The sequence below is a fragment of the Thermobia domestica genome, chromosome 8 (genome assembly GCF_964235325.1).
Source record: "Thermobia domestica chromosome 8, izTheDome1.hap1.1, whole genome shotgun sequence".
NCBI classification, from domain to species: domain Eukaryota; kingdom Metazoa; phylum Arthropoda; class Insecta; order Zygentoma; family Lepismatidae; genus Thermobia; species Thermobia domestica.
This window is the reverse complement of record NC_137461.1, coordinates 259,242,990-259,260,822: the sequence shown is the minus strand read 5'-3', so window position 1 is coordinate 259,260,822 and position 17,833 is coordinate 259,242,990. Positions and strand designations below refer to the sequence as shown.

General features: G+C 35.2%; 1 non-coding gene across 1 annotated transcript; it reads right to left on the bottom strand.

Annotated features, from left to right (window-relative positions):
• Window positions 1–17,466: 17,466 nt before the first annotated feature.
• TRNAT-CGU (transfer RNA threonine (anticodon CGU)) lies at window positions 17,467–17,539 on the bottom strand. Its single transcript has one exon. It is a non-coding gene; the product is annotated as a tRNA-Thr (tRNA).
• Between the last annotated feature and the right edge of the window lie 294 nt (window positions 17,540–17,833).

Here is a 17,833-nt window from a genome sequence, read left to right as displayed (position 1 = left end):
TGTTACATTTTTTAGTAATTTCATTTTCAACAAGCAACTGAGTTTCGTTTCACAGTGTGAAACTATGGTAGACTTCGAAGCTACGGAAATTCAATACTCAAACTTGAAGTAGTACATCTATAACTATTGGTGACAATAGGATAATAAGATCAAAGATAGAACCTGGTCCTCAGACGCTGAATCCAATCAGAAAACCATTTCTCGCCATGTTTTACTGTTTTTCTTCTATGACGATAAAGGCTGAAGTCAGAAATTGTCAATTTCAACCACTTCGAGTTTGAATGAAAAGCTAGCACAGGTTAAACCTGTTCTTAGGACACTGAATCGATTGCAGAAAACTGCATTTCGATTTTTTTTAACAGTTTTTGCTCTGACACCTGTCAACAGATGGATGGACGGACAAGGCATTCAACAAGACTTCCGACACTTACACATAGCATAGTTTGTAACTCTTAAATGAACGTTCGCTGCAGGTGATATTAAAAATTAAAACATTTGGTCGATATGAAACAAAAAATTTGGTCGATATGACATTTTTCCATACTTCTCGATATTTCGATATTTCCAATATTTCGATATTTTTCGATATATCGATCAGACATATTGATGTTATTCTTTTTCCGTAAGTTTTGTTCCTCTTCCTTATTAAATTTTCTCCAACGTGCGCCCCTGGACCCGGGCTTGGTGTGCCTAGCCACAAATCCGGCCCTGCCCATTTCTCAAATCTTTATTGGGCCATCACTTCATCTTTTACGCCCATTGGCAGCTCCAACTTTGGAATATAGATATTACGCCTTTGGAGGCACTGTCTGTTTCCAGAATATTCAAAACCCATTTAATGTCGAGAAGCATTCCTGGTGAGTTAGATGTGTTATAGATATACCATATTGTGTTGACACCTAGTCTTCCGTTCTGAGCGCTGCCGTCGACTGAAGGAATTCCACTCCCTTTCGCTAATTCTCTCCCGCTTAGCAACACCTGAGCCCTTATTCGCTCAACGTGTGGGTATGTCGAGGGTGAGCTTTAGTTAGCATTTTTGCCACGGCTCAAGACATTTTGGCAGCACTATAGTCTAGTTTACTGAGATTGGGAATTGGAAATGGCTGAACTAAGTTGTCACTATTGGAATATAGCTCTAAATGATAGAAAAAAGTCAAATGACCTTGACAGTGAACTAGTTTTTATTTATTACCTGCCAAGTAAGGAAGTTATTTCTCTTACTGAATAAATATTGAATAATGCATTATGTCAGTCGGCTGACGGAAATTGGACTCAAAGCTTGACTTATTCCATAGGATTTTTTTTAAAAGAAAAATAAAACTTATTGCTCATGTGAATTCAATTTATGGCTGGTATGCAGTGATAAACGTCATTATAAAGCCAATGCCCCTGTGAATGAATGAAAGTCAACTTACATTACACGATTATCAGAACGAACAAGGTCATTGTGAAATACGTCAGCATGATGTAAACTTGATTTATCAATAATGATTAATTTGTTTTGTCGCTTCCTTATTAATAGAAGCAAATAATATTACGCATTTATGTAAGGTTATTATTATTGTACTTGTAGTACATTGCCTAACAGATTATCGTAATAATAATAATAATAATAATACCAAATATTAATCAAACATTGGTGAGACATTTTGAGATGAACTAGCTGAACCTGCGCTCTCTACACAGCGCATCAGTCACTTATGAGCATAAAAGTCCTTGTCATTCCTCACAATATTTGTACATGTCCCTTTTCAGACACACCTGAAGGACGTCTTGATGAAAATCGGCAAGGGATGCCATAAAGGGGAGATTTTTTCGATTATTTTTTTCAATATCTCGCGCCGTTTGCAAGATTTCAGATTACTTCCGGTTGGAGTTTCTAATTCATGTATGATCAGTGTTTTCTTTCTTCTTGCATGCAGTATGTAATAAGCAAATACGTTACACACACAACTAATTATAATATGGTGTTCATTGGGAAAACGCTCCAAACAATAAAGATTCATCTAAGACTGGAGAAATAGTTATCCTTTGTTTTTCATTACCATTTGGCCATGAAACAAACGCCGAAGAAATATACTAACTCCATATACAAATGTGTGGTGTTGGAATGTATAACTCGTAGAATATGATCCTTTACTTTTTAAAATTTCAATACTTTAGGTGTAACCCTAAATAACGTAATAAAGAAATAACTGTTATTTTTTTTAATATTCGATTAGAACTGAATAATCTACACAAAATTTGCAATCAATCAGTGAAAACGCATCTTTCAAGAGCTTGTGATTTCCGAGGTATCATTATCAAATGAATTGGCCTCAAACATATAAACGTCCTGAAACATATAAACGTCCTGAAACATATAAACGTCCTGAAACATATAAATCTAGCATTTTAACATGGGTAGGCTGCCCAGTAAACTTCCTTAAGAAATTATTATATTCCTATTAGTTGCAAATGTATGATAGAGAAGTGCCACAAGTATATTACGCACTTCTAGAAAGGGAAGAAAATGTAGTAAAATGGTAATATCAAAAATACAGAAGGTCAGAACATTAATACAATTCGAGTTTTGCACTAAAAACGGTGCTCAAACTGATTTATCGTCGACGTTCAGACACTTTTGAGTACGCGTGACTATTACTTGAATGACGTTCCCAAAGATACCATTAGGATATGTTGTCTATACAATTTTTAATTTATTGACGAATCTCTGTCAGTGTGTCTAATTTTCTATAGTTTAGTTTAAGTGAACGCGCATAATTGCATGTATTGGGCTACACCTACAGGTTCGTATGGAACATGCGTTCAATTTGCCATGGTTAATGTGAAAGTAATTAGAAGTGCTGTTGCAACTTCAGGATATAATTCGAACAAAATTTCTATGCCTGCTACACAGAAAAATCCGTTATCCGGACAGCGATATATTGTACAAATATACGAAATCCTTATGTTTACTACAGAAATCAGTACGGAGCATACTTTATTCGTATGCTATATAGTACTTCCCTTTTTCCCGCTTAGATGTTATATCATGCCGTTGCAGGATGACTGGCATCTAACAGTATTTCGTACATTACATACGTGTACGTGTGTTACATACGTCAGCTATACGTTACATACGTCCATATGTATGTGAGATCCTGACCGCTTATATACAGTTGTTTCATTCGTGCGAAAAGTACGTTTATTCGGAACACTTATACGGAAAGTACGTATAAAATACAGTTTTTCAGTTTGCTGCACGTTAAGAGTCTTTATCCCGGCGAAATTAAAATACCGTTAATTTTACAGTAATTATGTGATAGCTTCAAATAGATAAAAGATAATTGAAATATGGAACAAGAGCGCCCTAGACAATATTATTTTGCGTAAGGTACCGTTATCACAAGTCACTTAGTGACTTTCCGTTTTCTCAGCTGTTTAGAAACGCGAAAATAAATGCCGATTTTCAAAATGGCTCGAAATCGAAAGCAGATAAGTGAGTCGTGATAACGGTTTCTCATGTAAAATAATATTGTCTAGGGTGCTCTTGTTCCACATTTCAATTATCTTTTTGAAGACTCTTAAGTCCAAAAACTTCAGAATTTACGCATGTAACCTACGTTTTTAGCTACGCCACATACTTTTTTTTCTTCTCAGTGCAGGTAGAGGAAATGTTTCAGCAAGACAACGCCACGCCCAACATGAACGAAGGAAGCAAAGTGCAACGACTTCAACATCCAAATTATATCCCTGATTTAGACCCGAGTGAGGTTCATTTGTTTGTTCCATTCAAATCTCCCTTGGCAGCAGATGTTTCATGATGATGTTGATTTTCATTGGAAATACTTAAGTATCTCAGGCAGTGTGAGTAAAGATTTTTGGAAAGTATTGAGTCAGCGATACATCGACGAAACAAAAGTATCATAGCAATGTTAATAATATAAGATTGTTTCTAAATAAGCATCTTTCGGTAATACATTTTTTTCATAGCAATTAATAACTTATTTACTAATTTTCCATTGTATGGCTTAAATACTAAAATGACATTTAAAATATTATATATTGTTCATTATAACTACGGAAATATTCATGAATAAAGCAACCAATTACCAAACATAGTGACAAAAGCCCTAATTATTCCGTAAAACTCGAGTAACAGTTTCGGCCAAAACTGCTACACAAGTTTTATTTCCCGGCGGGAGCTCATGTGGTTCGGATTCCACGTTAATCAGTAGGTCCACGTCTCATATAGCCTCGCTGCTGAAAGGGACGCTAAACTAAACTCAACTCAACTCAACAATTTTTATTAATATATATTTAGTGTTTTGGTCACTTTAAAAAATGTTAACACTATTACACATAAAATATTAATTTCCTAGATTACTTGAAATGTGGATTTTTTTTTTTTAATTTTGTACTTGTGTTGAACTCAAGACTTATTGAAGGGGAAATTCTCAGAACTTAGGGGAGGTATTTAACAAATCAGGGGGTGTCATCATCTATATTTCAAAAATATATTTATTCTTAATTTTTTGAGAGAGGTACGAGCAGAGAGGCAGTCGGAAAACGTGAGTTGGTCAGCTAACAATTTGCCAACGTTTATCCAATGGGTTTGATTCCATACCTCGGATTGCAGTTTCTCTAACAATAAAATATATTGGCGTAGGATAAGGAATAAGATGGAAGTCCGAGCTACACTAAACGTTTGTTGGAACTATGTTGGCAAATGAGTTGACTGGCTAATGCTAGATAAAGTGACCAATTACAACGTAAAGGCAATGGCAGTGTCGTGCCGTGTAAAATTAGCGACCGGGGCGAGAGTATACGACGGTGCCACCGTACATATGAATGAGGTCGACAGACCCACCGCGAAGCGTCCCCATGGTTGGCGCGAAGCGTAAGAAAATTTCCAAAAATAAACCCTGCGTTTCCTTGATTTTGAGCACTTTTTATTACTTTTTTTCTTCTATTTTATATATGTGCACATGCATTTTCCTAACACATAAGCAGTGCCGGTCTGGAGCAATCACGGGCCCTCGGCTAAAGTTGGTTGTGGGCCCCCTGATCGAGAAACTTTTCACAGCGTATCTTCGGTACTTACAACAATGATTAAAGGTTTGTTTATGAAAAGAAAGTTTCTGAAGTATTTTAAATCTATCTATGTTACGATAAATGACAAGGTAAAACATACTTAAGCAATATAACGTAGATATAAATAATGATATACGTTTCGGCGTCAGTTCAGCATCGTACTATATGATGTAATGAGGCTATGAGTGAAATAAAGAGAAATGTGTTGATATGGCAAAAGTATGCGAAACCCATATAGTTATAAACATTTTTTTATTATTTTATGGGAACTAATAACAAATATTTAACGTGTATTACAACATTTATATGACCACATAATTGTAAAAAGACGAAAATATTGGTATGCACTAACAAAGTGAAGCTTATTCCAGTTTTATATTAATACAAACAGGCAAATTATTGATTACTACTAATAAATGATTACAATATCATAAAGCACATAATTGTGAAATTAAAAATGACTCAGACACACATAGGAATTACAAAGTATCAGAAACACATCAATACATTAATTTTCTTTCAAAACTTCGCTTGTCACCGCAATTTCATCAATGACTTTATTTTTGTCCAAATTTATAAACAAGTCTCTCTCAACATTCATCAACATTAAAGGAGATAGTAAGTTCTCGCTTAAAGAATATCTGAGTCTGTTTTTTACAATTTTCAATTTCGAAAAAACTCGTTCACAAGTCACCTGAGTGGACGGAATGGTCATTATATATTTAAACACAGTATATAAATTACTAAATAATCCAGACCGTGACGATAGTAGTCCTGGATCCACAGTACATGCCCGTAAAAATTTGTGGGTGCACGGAGTTTTATTGTTGTATCGTCTTCTTCAAACTATCGTTATCTGCTTTTTCTTGGGTAGACTTCTCAATTATGGTCGCTTATCTCCACAGACGCCATTTTCCAATATGGCTGCCAAATAAGCATCAGCATACATAACTAAGGAACTAAGTCACCTAGGAAAGTCATCTTGATGTCCAATCATAGGTTTTTGAGGTCAGAGAATTCAAATATTATTATAAAATTGCTTACATTGAAGTATTTTATATATTACCGACAAAAAATACACTTTATATGTAAAAGATGGACCATTTTAATTCATCCACGGGAATATGTCGAAAACCACAAATCGAATCAAGGAAAGTTTTCAATTATATTTACTCGCCACAAAGAGGGACATATTTTGGCCTACTCTTTAATACCACCAGATGAACAGTGTTGCCAATTCAACACAAAGGTATTTTTCAAGTGTCACCACTTCAGGTTATTACAAATTTCAAATCTGCATTTGAAAAGAAAGCAAGCAATACGACATTTATTGTTCAGCATTGTAAACTAACGACGCTACAATATCAAAAACATTTACAACAACCCAACTTTGAAGGCTTCTAAAACAATACTAACGCAAGTGATGTGCGAGGGAAGGAATATCGAATGTACCTTAGTGTCAAGTACTACAGTCACGATGTGACATATTTCGATGAACAAAGTTATAAGAAATTAAAAATTTTACTTTTTCAAAAGGCTTCATTTCGAAACATTGCATAGATAACTATCACATCTAATTATGTAAGTTCTTTTCAAAAAGCATGAAAATCATAATTCCGTTTATAGCACTTGGTATCTGAAACTATTGGAGAGCAGTGGCGTCACTTCAGACTTCGCTTGAGGGGGGCAAGAGCACCACCGACATAAGACTTTCACGTTTTGTACTAGTATATTAGTAGACAATCGATAAAAGTATATGTGTTCCTCAAACTCTTGAGGGAGACAATTGCCCCCTCCTGCCCTCTAAATGACGCCTCTGTTGGAGAGATATGGCAATTAATGTTAAATTTGGCAAGACTGCTTAAAATCATTAAGTGTGATAACTTGTTGCAAATACAACTGCCAAAAACTGTTAATACTACAACATTGTAAGCAATTTTCAATTTCTTATCATTTTCTTCCAATTATTCGAAATACGTCAGATTAAAATGGTAGTATTCGACACTAAGATGCATTCGATATGCCTTATCCGTTCGTCTCACTTGCGTTATCATTATTTTAGAAACCTTCAAAGTTTGGTTATTTTTAATGTTTATGATACTGTAGTGTTGTTAGTTTACAGCCCTGAACAATAAGTGTGGTATTGCTTGTTTTCTTTTTAAATGTAGATTTGAAATTTGTAATAACTTGACGTAGTGACATTTGAAAAAATACAACTTTGTGTTGGAATGCAACATTGTCAATCTGGTGGTATAAAGAGTACGCGAAAAATGTCTCCCTTTGTTACAAACAAATTTCATTGTAAAGTTCTTTTGATCCGATATATAGTTTCCGAAATATTCCCGTGGATGAATCAAAATGATCCACCCTATATATATGGTGTATTGTATTTGTTACAGACATTGGGGCCCTGTCTATGTTAACTTAAAAAGGTGCGAAAACAAAGTTGATATACAAAATGTTTTATGGTTTACAATATATGTAAAAGCAGTATATAAAATATTGTGATATTAGTATCATTATGAATTATTTATTAATGGCTCAAAATATCATTAATCCAAAAAAAAAAAAAAAAACATTAGAAAAGTTGCTGATGTGACTAAACAACTGAGTATTCTTACAATATTTCCCACTTATAAACAACATTATACACAACATTTGAGCAACCACAATATTTACAGTTTCTAATATTATTTTGTCATTTTGTTGAGGTAACTGCAAAAGTTTTGATTTCTCGCTACATTCGTTCATAAATCTTAAATATCAATCTCTTAGTTCTTGACTTGACACTAACAGTTGATTGTGAAGTAATTAACACTTTCCTTTTGCTTTATTTTGTAAGGCCAGTCGAAACTGATTTAATTCTTTATGCAAATTGTTATATGCTTCCTTTTCGTTATAACCCCAGAAAGCATCCCTAAATCATTTTATCGAATGCTTCAGAGACAATTAACATTCCTTGAAACGCCCGGGAAAATAATGTTTTCCATTTAGTACACTCTTAACTGAATTCACTCCGAAGTTCTCTGTTTCAACCAGAGCATCATCGAAACCGCTACCAAGGAGGTACTTCCCAGCACACCGTAGAGCCACTTTTGTACAATGAAATACTCCAAGCATTGGCAATATGTCATAAAATTCCTCTGAATTATTTGAAACTATGTCTACAACTGTACAGAACACTCCGTCGCAGAAGACCGGAAGATTGGGTTGTCTCAATTGTTTCACAGATTCAAAGTTTTAAGGGCAGTACAAACAGTAGCGTAATCAGTAACTGGGGAAGAAATAACTGACAGAAACCCAACTTATTTAATTGGTACAACCTCGGATGAAATTAAAGAGTGTATACTGCTCCACTTTGGTGATGCATGCTGAGTGTTGCCTAAAAACGCACCACACCGAGTAAGAGAAATAACAAACTCAGTTTTTAGAGCACATGTGGATGCCTCATCAGATACATAAATGCCAACATCTTCAGCGACTTTTAAGTTGTTGGGAAGACCAGGTTTGGTTGTATTCTTTCTTTAGTTTAGTATTTTTTTTTTTTCGACACCTTAGCTCACACTGAAGTTTACAAGTTCTCTTCATCAGTAGAGTTTGTGGAATCTTTTTCTTTCTGTGGATCTCTTCTGATGTCTTATGTTGAAAAAAGATCCATGGCAGTATGATGGCTTCCAAACGCACCTGTGAGGAGCGATGACTTGTCTTCGAAGTCGAAGTTTCAAGAACTCCTGTTGTAAAATCTCCTAAGTTGAAAGACTTGGTATTGGTGTGTCAGCAATTTCACAGGCTTTTACAGAGTACGCAGAGGTAAATTTGTATCTCTTATTAAATCTTAGTAGCTAATGGAAACACCAACCCGATTTAAGGAAGTTATTAACGTTTTACTTTTGTATCGATCATAAATTGTATGCGCCATCATCATATGAAGTAGTGTTTTCTTCATACCATGCCATATCTGATAATACATTATTTGGAATAGAGAGAATAGTGGAAAATATTTGCGTTATAGTGCATTAGTATCAGAAATGACATCATCTTCCAGTTCATTATCATTATTGATGTTTGCGACATCACTATCTCCTGCTGCTTTCATGAGTAAGTGTGTTTTGCTAATACTGAATAGGGATGAAAGAATTGTAATACATCAGACATCGTCATTATCTTCCTGGATTATAGAAGGTCTGTGGAATCATAGAATTTGTCACTTAAGTTAAAATCTACTTCCTTAATAGCATTACGTAGAAGTATCCCTGCATCTTCACGGCATTGTGGGATCTAATCATTTGGGCTAAAACTTCTGAACTCAGATCAGAAGAAAAAACAAGCAAAGGTTCCTTTCGGTTTTTTGATGGACAAAACTTGATTCTGTCCTCATATTCCCTAATCAAAAATATCTTCAACTCATTGTTATAAATTAGAATATTGTCATCGAAGTTGTTCATCAGCTTCCTAATTTTAGAAAGCGTGAAGCCATAATCCTTACTGAGCAAAGGGTCAATAACTGTTTTGCTTCTTTGAATATATGGAATTTCTGTAACAATTTTGTACTTTTCGGCTCTTTAACACTTGACAGGCAGTCATATTTTCTAAAATAAGCTTTTATGCAGTTTCCATGGGCGAGTACATCGGCTGCAAACAACTTGTACTATCTAAATCTTCAATATGATCTAATACTTTATCTTGAAAGAAATTTGCAGCTGCCAGAAATTTGTGGGCTTTATTCTCTTCACATACACGAAACTTATTTACTCCACGCACTTCAGTTATTGTAGCCGAAGTATTTCCGCAGATAATCCATGGAAGATTATCTTGGAATTTTCTGATTAGGACCTTGGCGGGAAGTGGTCAATGACCGATTTTAATACAATTTGTCCTCATATTGAACTTGGAAAACCTTTGGACCCCTCCGAAATAAATTTCTGCGTACGCCCCTGTCTATATTATGCATCAGAATTCAATATATTGCAATTTTAAGATAATATTTGAATTCTCTGATCCCGAAAACCTACGATTTGACACCAAGATGACTTTCCTAGGTGACTTAGTTCCTTAGTTATGCATGTTAAATGCTTATTTGGCGGCCATATTGGAAAATGGCGTCTGTGGAGATAAGCGACCATAATTGAGATGTCTACCCAAGAAAAAATAGAAAGCGATAGGTAAAAGAACACGATGGAATAATAAAACTCCGTGCACCCAGAAATTTTTACGGGCATGTACTGTGGATCCCGGACTATAGTTCACAGAGAATGGGAAATGCACATGAGAGACATGTTCATTTCCCTTTAGTACCACATTGAGTTTCAGACTTCTTCTTTTTATCTTCAGATTCTTCTTCAGATGTCGCACTTTCATCTGAATCACTATCACGTCATTACTTGTAATTCTCACAAATTTACACACTTCTTTCTCTTCTGGTTCTTCAGACTTGTCACTAAAATCTGCACTCAAATTACGATACTGGCTTGCAAACTGTTTCAGTTCTAACAACAACTCATATTCACGTTTGCTAATTGAGAAACAGTTTGCAAGCAATCATCTGGAAAATCTTCTACCTCAACTGCAACTATACCCTCGTACCTTTTTGGGTCTAACCAGGAACAATCAAGAAGTAAAGTCTTGTTGGGTACAAACCGTTCTTCTATACTTTTACTCGCATAATCGAGAATGTTAAAGTATAGTGCTTTGTATTTCTGATCATGTGACAAATTTCTAGCCTCGTCAGAAACTTGTTCACAAGGCATTTTTTTCACACCTTGGGAATTCTTTTTTCTGGAAAATCACTTTATATATCAATTTCCCCATTCCTAAATGTCTTGATGCTTTGATGTCTTTAACCAGGGATTTACATTTGTCATGCAGTCTTTTAAAATTTTTGTCACCTCTTTTTCTTCTAATCTCGTTTAATAATGCATCTACCGACTGCCAGGCCTTTGCATAGTCTAAAGACTTGCTTTGGAGAAAGATAGACACAGGAGAAGTAACTGAAAATATGTCTAGCATGACTACAGCTAGAAACAAATTTTCGAATTTGCACCACTGTCTTAGAAGGGAACGCACTGTAAACTTTGTTTTGCAATCGAAATTGCCTGTTGACATACTTATCTAACAATACTGACAATAATGTAACGAATTTAGAAGGTTCAACATTATCATAATGTAAATCTATTATGGATGATAGAGCTTTGTGCTTGCTCGACCACCTAGTAGCACCTTTTTTTTTTTTTTTTTTTTTTTTAAATCGATGTAGCTTGCCCACCCAGAATGATGTTTCTTTGTAAATTTCTCCCACACGATTATTCTCTTGTATGAATTGCTTAAAAAGCAAGCGGATTCTTCCACAAGCCCGAATAAATGTTCTGCTTGGAGGCACTTTACAGTAGAATCTGCTATAACTAAATTGAGAACGTGTCCCATGCAATGAGTATAGGCTATATGATTTCTGGGTTTACCTTCTTCAAATGTGCTTGAAGACCATTGTAGCACCCTTTCATATTACTGGCTCCATCAAAAGAGCATTCAACCATATTTGAAAGAGGTATATTTAACTTTTTAAATAGTGCTTCGACAGAGGTACCTTCTGCTATAGTTAAATCAAGAAGTCTTTCATAGATTTTACCCTGTACAACATAACGAACACAAACGGCTACTTGGTCCATCACTGCTATATCTTGAGTAGTATATATCATGACACTATATATTATGCTGTCTTTTAAATCTTTAATAATCATATTTTGCGCCAAGGATCCTATTACTCTTATTATCTTATTTATGAAAGATTTTACCCTGTACAACATAACGAACACAAACGGCTACTTGGTCCATCACTGCTATATCTTGAGTAGTATCTATCATGACACTATATATTATGCTGTCTTTTAAATCTTTAAAAATCATATTTTGCGCCAAGGATCCTATTACTCTTATTATCTTATTTATGAAAACTTTAGACACTAAAGTAATCAGAGATCCTCTTCCAACTTGAGTCAATCTCTTTTTCCCTTCTTTTTTTCTTTTCAAATCAGCAGCTCTTTTTTTCTTACTATTCTCAATACACGGATTTACATGGGTTCGCAATATGACATCGTATTCCGCAATAAGTAAGACTAATTCTAGAAAATTGCAATGATTTCCCTCGTTTTCGAGAGAGAATTACGCTTCTTCGTTGCCCCTGTAAGCAAGCCCTTGTCTACCAATAAAAAGTGTAATATCTATAAGACGTTGTATTAAAAAAATATGTTTAGTAAACTATTTCACTCGTTTTTGTCAGGAATTAATACAATGTTAATGTTAGAGAATTTTAGGAAAACCTGTGAAAAATAGAAAAGAAAGGAACAATAAATCTATAAAAATTGTCACAAAGGAAACTGCGGCAACTATAAAGTCCGAAGGGAAATAGTATAACAGATAAATAGTTTTCGGTACTGTATCTAGGTAATGTTATTAGAAAAGATACCGTATGAACTGTGAACTGAAAATTAAAGGTAGATAGGAAAAAATGTCATTATATCCAACTTACTTATTTAATATTTTGGAGGCCCCTACAAGAGGCCCCTATAGCTTGTTCTGGTACTGGCTGATTTTTACATGGTTTTCAAGCATTACATTAAACTATGTTGTTGTGTTTTAAAATTATCAGTAGTTAATTCTGTTTTTGCATTCTAAACATCTGATAATTAAGTTTTTTAAGTTTTAAATATTTATTTTCCTATGCGTCCGGACCCTCCCAAAGGCTCTAGGGCCCTTTGGGCCCTCGGCGATCGCCGAGCAGCCGACCTAGCCAGACCGGCACTGCACATAAGTAACATTATAGGACCACTGCCTAAAGCAAGAAGAGAATTTAAGTACACACTAGTCATATTCCAAGCAGTTTTCCCCTTTTTTGTTTTCTCCTTTTCTTTTTTCCTCCCGAATTTCGCCCCTCCTTTCTTCGGCGCACGAGGCCGTCGCCTTACTCGCACGACACGGCACTGGCCAATAGTTACACTACTGGTTGGCCCTTCTGACTATGCTGCTTGGGAGTGTAAACTACATTCCTTTCATACTTCCCTACATCATGAGTGTAGAATCATTCGTAGGAATGCTCACCCCTAAAAACTAAATGACGACACCCTTAAAGTCGATCAACAAATGCCCCCACTAAGGCAATATCTACTCTTAACCTTTCCTAGTCATTTTGTCTTCCATCGATTCCTCCTTCCTTTCCTTCTTATTTTAATAAAAAAATGTTTTTATATGAGTAATACGCTTTTTATTCAAATTTTATGCTGCCGACTGGTTTTAATGTCCTTTTATTTTATTTTATTTTATTATTGTTTCGATCCTTCCTAAAATTTTGATTACAATATATTTCGTGACCCTTGCCGCACGTTGTGGATATATGCGTTTATGAATGTATTCTTGGCTTCATTTTGAGATTGAGATGCTTCCTCATCATTTATTTGAAAGCACAAGGTTACCAGACAGGGGCGGACTGGCCCACCCTGCTGCCCTGCAAATGCAGGGTGGGCCCCCTCCACCAATTTTAAAAAGATGTGCTCAATTAAATCTACCAGCATCAAAAATATGGCAGGGTAACTCCCGCAAACTTGTGTTTTGCATAAAAAAAGACGTAAAGTTAAACTTTCATGAACAGACCTTATTCTTCTTCACGTTTATCGACTTGAAAAGGTTCCGTCTATGAGACAATCAGACCCTAAAACATTGTGGGGGCTGTTGTAGTGTTTCAAAGTTGACTTGAGATTAGTTTTTACTTATTGCACATGTATATATTTTGGGTTTTCTAAAACACGACATTCATTTGTTTAAATAAATGGTTTAAATTCATTACATAAAAAAACAATAGCACTATATAAATAACTGGAAACACCAATTTCGGTATTGTGTGTGTTTACAATAAAAAATGATAATGCCAATTATACACTGTATGAGTTACTATTAAAATGTTCCTACTTCAGATTTTTTGTAATTAATGTTTTGCTTTTGTATGAATATATGGGATGCTATTTATGGGTTCGAAGATGGACTTTTATATGCAATACATATGAAGAATGCCAAGTACATTTTTTTTACATTTTTATACAGTGGGCCCCCATTTCAGTTTAGCAGGGTGGGCCCTATGGTTGCCAGTCCGCCCCTATTACCAGACATAGCTGGATTTACAATTTGCTTTAATGTATTATTTTGTGTGAAGAAAGGCCTGAAAATTCTTCATCTAATCATGATAGAAATGTATTAGTAATTTCAAAAAATTGCATAGAATGACAACTCACTAATATGCGTACTAATTTGTGTCTTTAAAGATCCTGTTGAATTGATGTTACAGTCAGAAAACTAGACGACAGCGGCATGTTAGAAAAAACTCGAATACTGAGCTTGATATGTTCCTTCATCTTGGGCAGAAATGATACATGAAGAGATGGCAGCTGCATATGCTGAGAAATGGTCACCTTATGATACAGTAAAATACTGGAATGGAGAATTTAAATGTGGTCACATAAGTCTACATGTTGACCCAAGAAAGGGTCGTCTTTCAATGACTACAGGACCGAAGCTCGGTGACAGAAGTTGAGCAACTAATGCTTGAAGATAAATGTGTGGTTACTAATTGTTTAGCTCGGGAAGTAAAAATTAGTAGGAGGTCTGCTCACACCATATTACATGCACATGAGCAAAGTGATGGCACCTTCTCATCACCACTTCAAGAACAGCAACATGTACAATGTTCACAAAGCATTTTGGATCTACAATACAAAAAGAAGGTTGCTTTTGGAAAATAATTAGTGACTGTGGACCAATTTTGGATTATCCTAAAACCAAGGAAATGAATAAAACATAGAAATATACCAACCCAACCCCCTACCCTTCCAAAAGGCTAAAATGGAGCATTCATCCAGTAAAGCATGTTGTCCGTGCTTTGGGATCATACAGGTGTGACCTTGACTCACTACTTATATAAAGGGCCTACAATCATAGAAATATATTGCGTAAGTAAAAGGATGCTTTCAAGGCAATAAGATGGGGTTTGGACTCGAGTGGTACGTTGCTGCTACCGGGAAATACAACGAACGAAAACAATAACTTTTCTGTGTCAATATGGCTGCAAATCTTTGGCCCACCCATCATATTCACTCTATCTGACCCGTCCGATTATTGCCTCTTCCCAAATATAGGTGTTTGGCAGATGGTGAGGACTGAGATCATTTATGCGTAGAAACATGCTTTGCCTTAGGTCTAACTCGCAGATTTTATGGAAATGGTATCAACGGGTTAATTCATAGGTGTGAGAAATGTAAGGCAATACAAGGTGAATACATAGAGAAGGACGCGTCCATGGGCCAAATTGCAGATCCCTAGCTAGCTCACCTCTACCATGATGAAGGTAAGAACTTTCTGACTTCCCTGTAAAGTAAGGGCACGCTTCTATCACGTCCCTGGAGTCATTAAAAAATTGGTATAACCTTATTCGGGCTTCACTTTGATAACAGTAGTAATCAAAATCTATAAAGAGAGCACACAATGAACAAAATAAATTGAGTAAATGAAACTTATATGAGACATGACATAGCAGCCATATTGAAAGTATCTGGGATTTTTTGTTTCTTCGGATATCTTAATTGTCAAATCACCTGTTTCAGCGTTTTTCGTTGGTTATTCCATTTACGATTGAAGAAAAGATTGTCATTACTCATACAATTTCTATTTACTCTGGAAATAAAACAAAAGAATTGTACCTGCCATCTACAATCAGCAACTATAAATATTCTCCATCAACGATAGAAGCATAACTGCCATCTATTGGTATTGAAGTGCACTTACCATACTGACAGAAAAAGTAAGTTATCTGATTTTTTGTTTCAAGGTTAGTTAGTTCTCTTGGAGATTACAGTTAGTGTGTGTGTCCTCCGTTCTTTGTATAATTTCCTTTTCTAAATAAATAAATAAATAAATAAACTGAAACTACTAACGGATTTCTTCTCTGAACTATTACCATGAAGTCAAGAAACGTTTTGAGCACTTTACCACTCCATCATTTCAGCACTTCATTGCTCGTTATAAGATGCATTTTTCTTGTTTTATTTTGAATTGTTCTATATTTTTGTATTTTGTAATTTTATATTGTACCTATCCTAACACATTAATTAATAAATAAATAAATCCTATATACCAGTGGCGTATTTACGATTTTGTTTCGGGGGGCTTTGCTAACTTTCAGGGGGAGCGGCTTTGCCTGAAAATGTGAAAATTCAGCAAGATATTTCATATACTTTACCATAGTAAGTAATATTTCGGGGGGGCTTAAGCTCGGAAGCCCCCCCTAAATACGCCACTGACTATTACCCATCTCCAAATAAAACTACAAATAAACGAATACTCATGGTCCAACAGAAAGTATTAGCTTCTGCGCCCGCCCATCTTCAGATGGGAATGAAATTGTACTTTAGAAAAAAAAACGTTGTTATGACCCTTGTCATATTTTAATATAATTAAACTGAAACAATAAAGTTTTTAGTTGCAATTAAATCATCACAATATGTTAATCTAGAAATACACGAACATTAACTTAATGCTCAAATCTAAACATGATTACTCCTTGTATTATTTTGAAATAAGTAAATTGAAACATGAATTGCAAACATGAAATAAAAGCAAGGATAAAAATGGCGAAAGAGAAAGAAAAGTGTTTTGTGGAACCTTGGATAAAGGGATGAGAAAAGAAGCATTAAATGCTTCGTGTGGAGTGTTGTAGTATATGGGTTAGAAACATGAACATAACGGAAAAATGATGAAAAACGACTGGAAGCCTTCGAAATGTGGGTGTGAAGAAGAATGAAGAGAATTGGTTGGGTCGAGAGGAAAAGGAATGAGAGGGTGTTAGAAATAGTAAGGGAGAAAATGACAATCTTATATATTATTGAGAAAAGGAAGAGAAATTGATTGGGACGTTGGTTAAGAAGGAACTGTATCGTGAGGAACGTGTTAGAGGGTATGGTGGCAGAAAAGAGAGGGAGGGAGTGAAGGAGGCTACAATTGATGGATGATATGAAAACAGAAAAATCGTACGTGAAGACAAAGAGGTTAGCGGAAGACCATGGAAGCTTCTCAGTTGCAGCAAGTGACCTGCCAGTAATGGGAGAATTGAGTTTCTCAACTTGCAAGTAAATCGTAATAATAGTTTTAAATCGATAAATTTCTTTCACGATAATAAATTCTATTAGTTGCTAGGTAGGCAGCACAGGTAACACCACCTATTAGTGTGCCACACAGACTGAGACATCTAGCTTTTGTAATCAAGATTGAATTTATCGGATTTTCTAATTGATATCTTGTTAGTAGTAACTGTGACATAGACTTGTAGTCATTCACAGAAGTAAAAACCTTAAATTATGCCTCCTGTGAGAGTCGAACTCACGACCCCTGGTTTACGAGACCAGTGCTCTAACCACTGAGCCAAGGAGGCAATACACTGTAAGAGGGCGGTACAGAGTTCGTGCTGTGTTTTTACTGTTTCATAAAGAAGATTTAACGTGCTTTGTCTTTAACAAAATGTAAAGAAACAAATTAGTAAAATATTATCTATATTCACAATAATAATAATAATAATAATAATAATAATAATAATAATAATAATAATAATAATAATAATAATAATGTGTTTCCCTGAAAATAAGGCATAACCAGGAGATAAACCCTATTCAAATTGCCTTATTCCAAGAATGAATAAACCCTATCTTAAAACTCTCATTAAAACTTA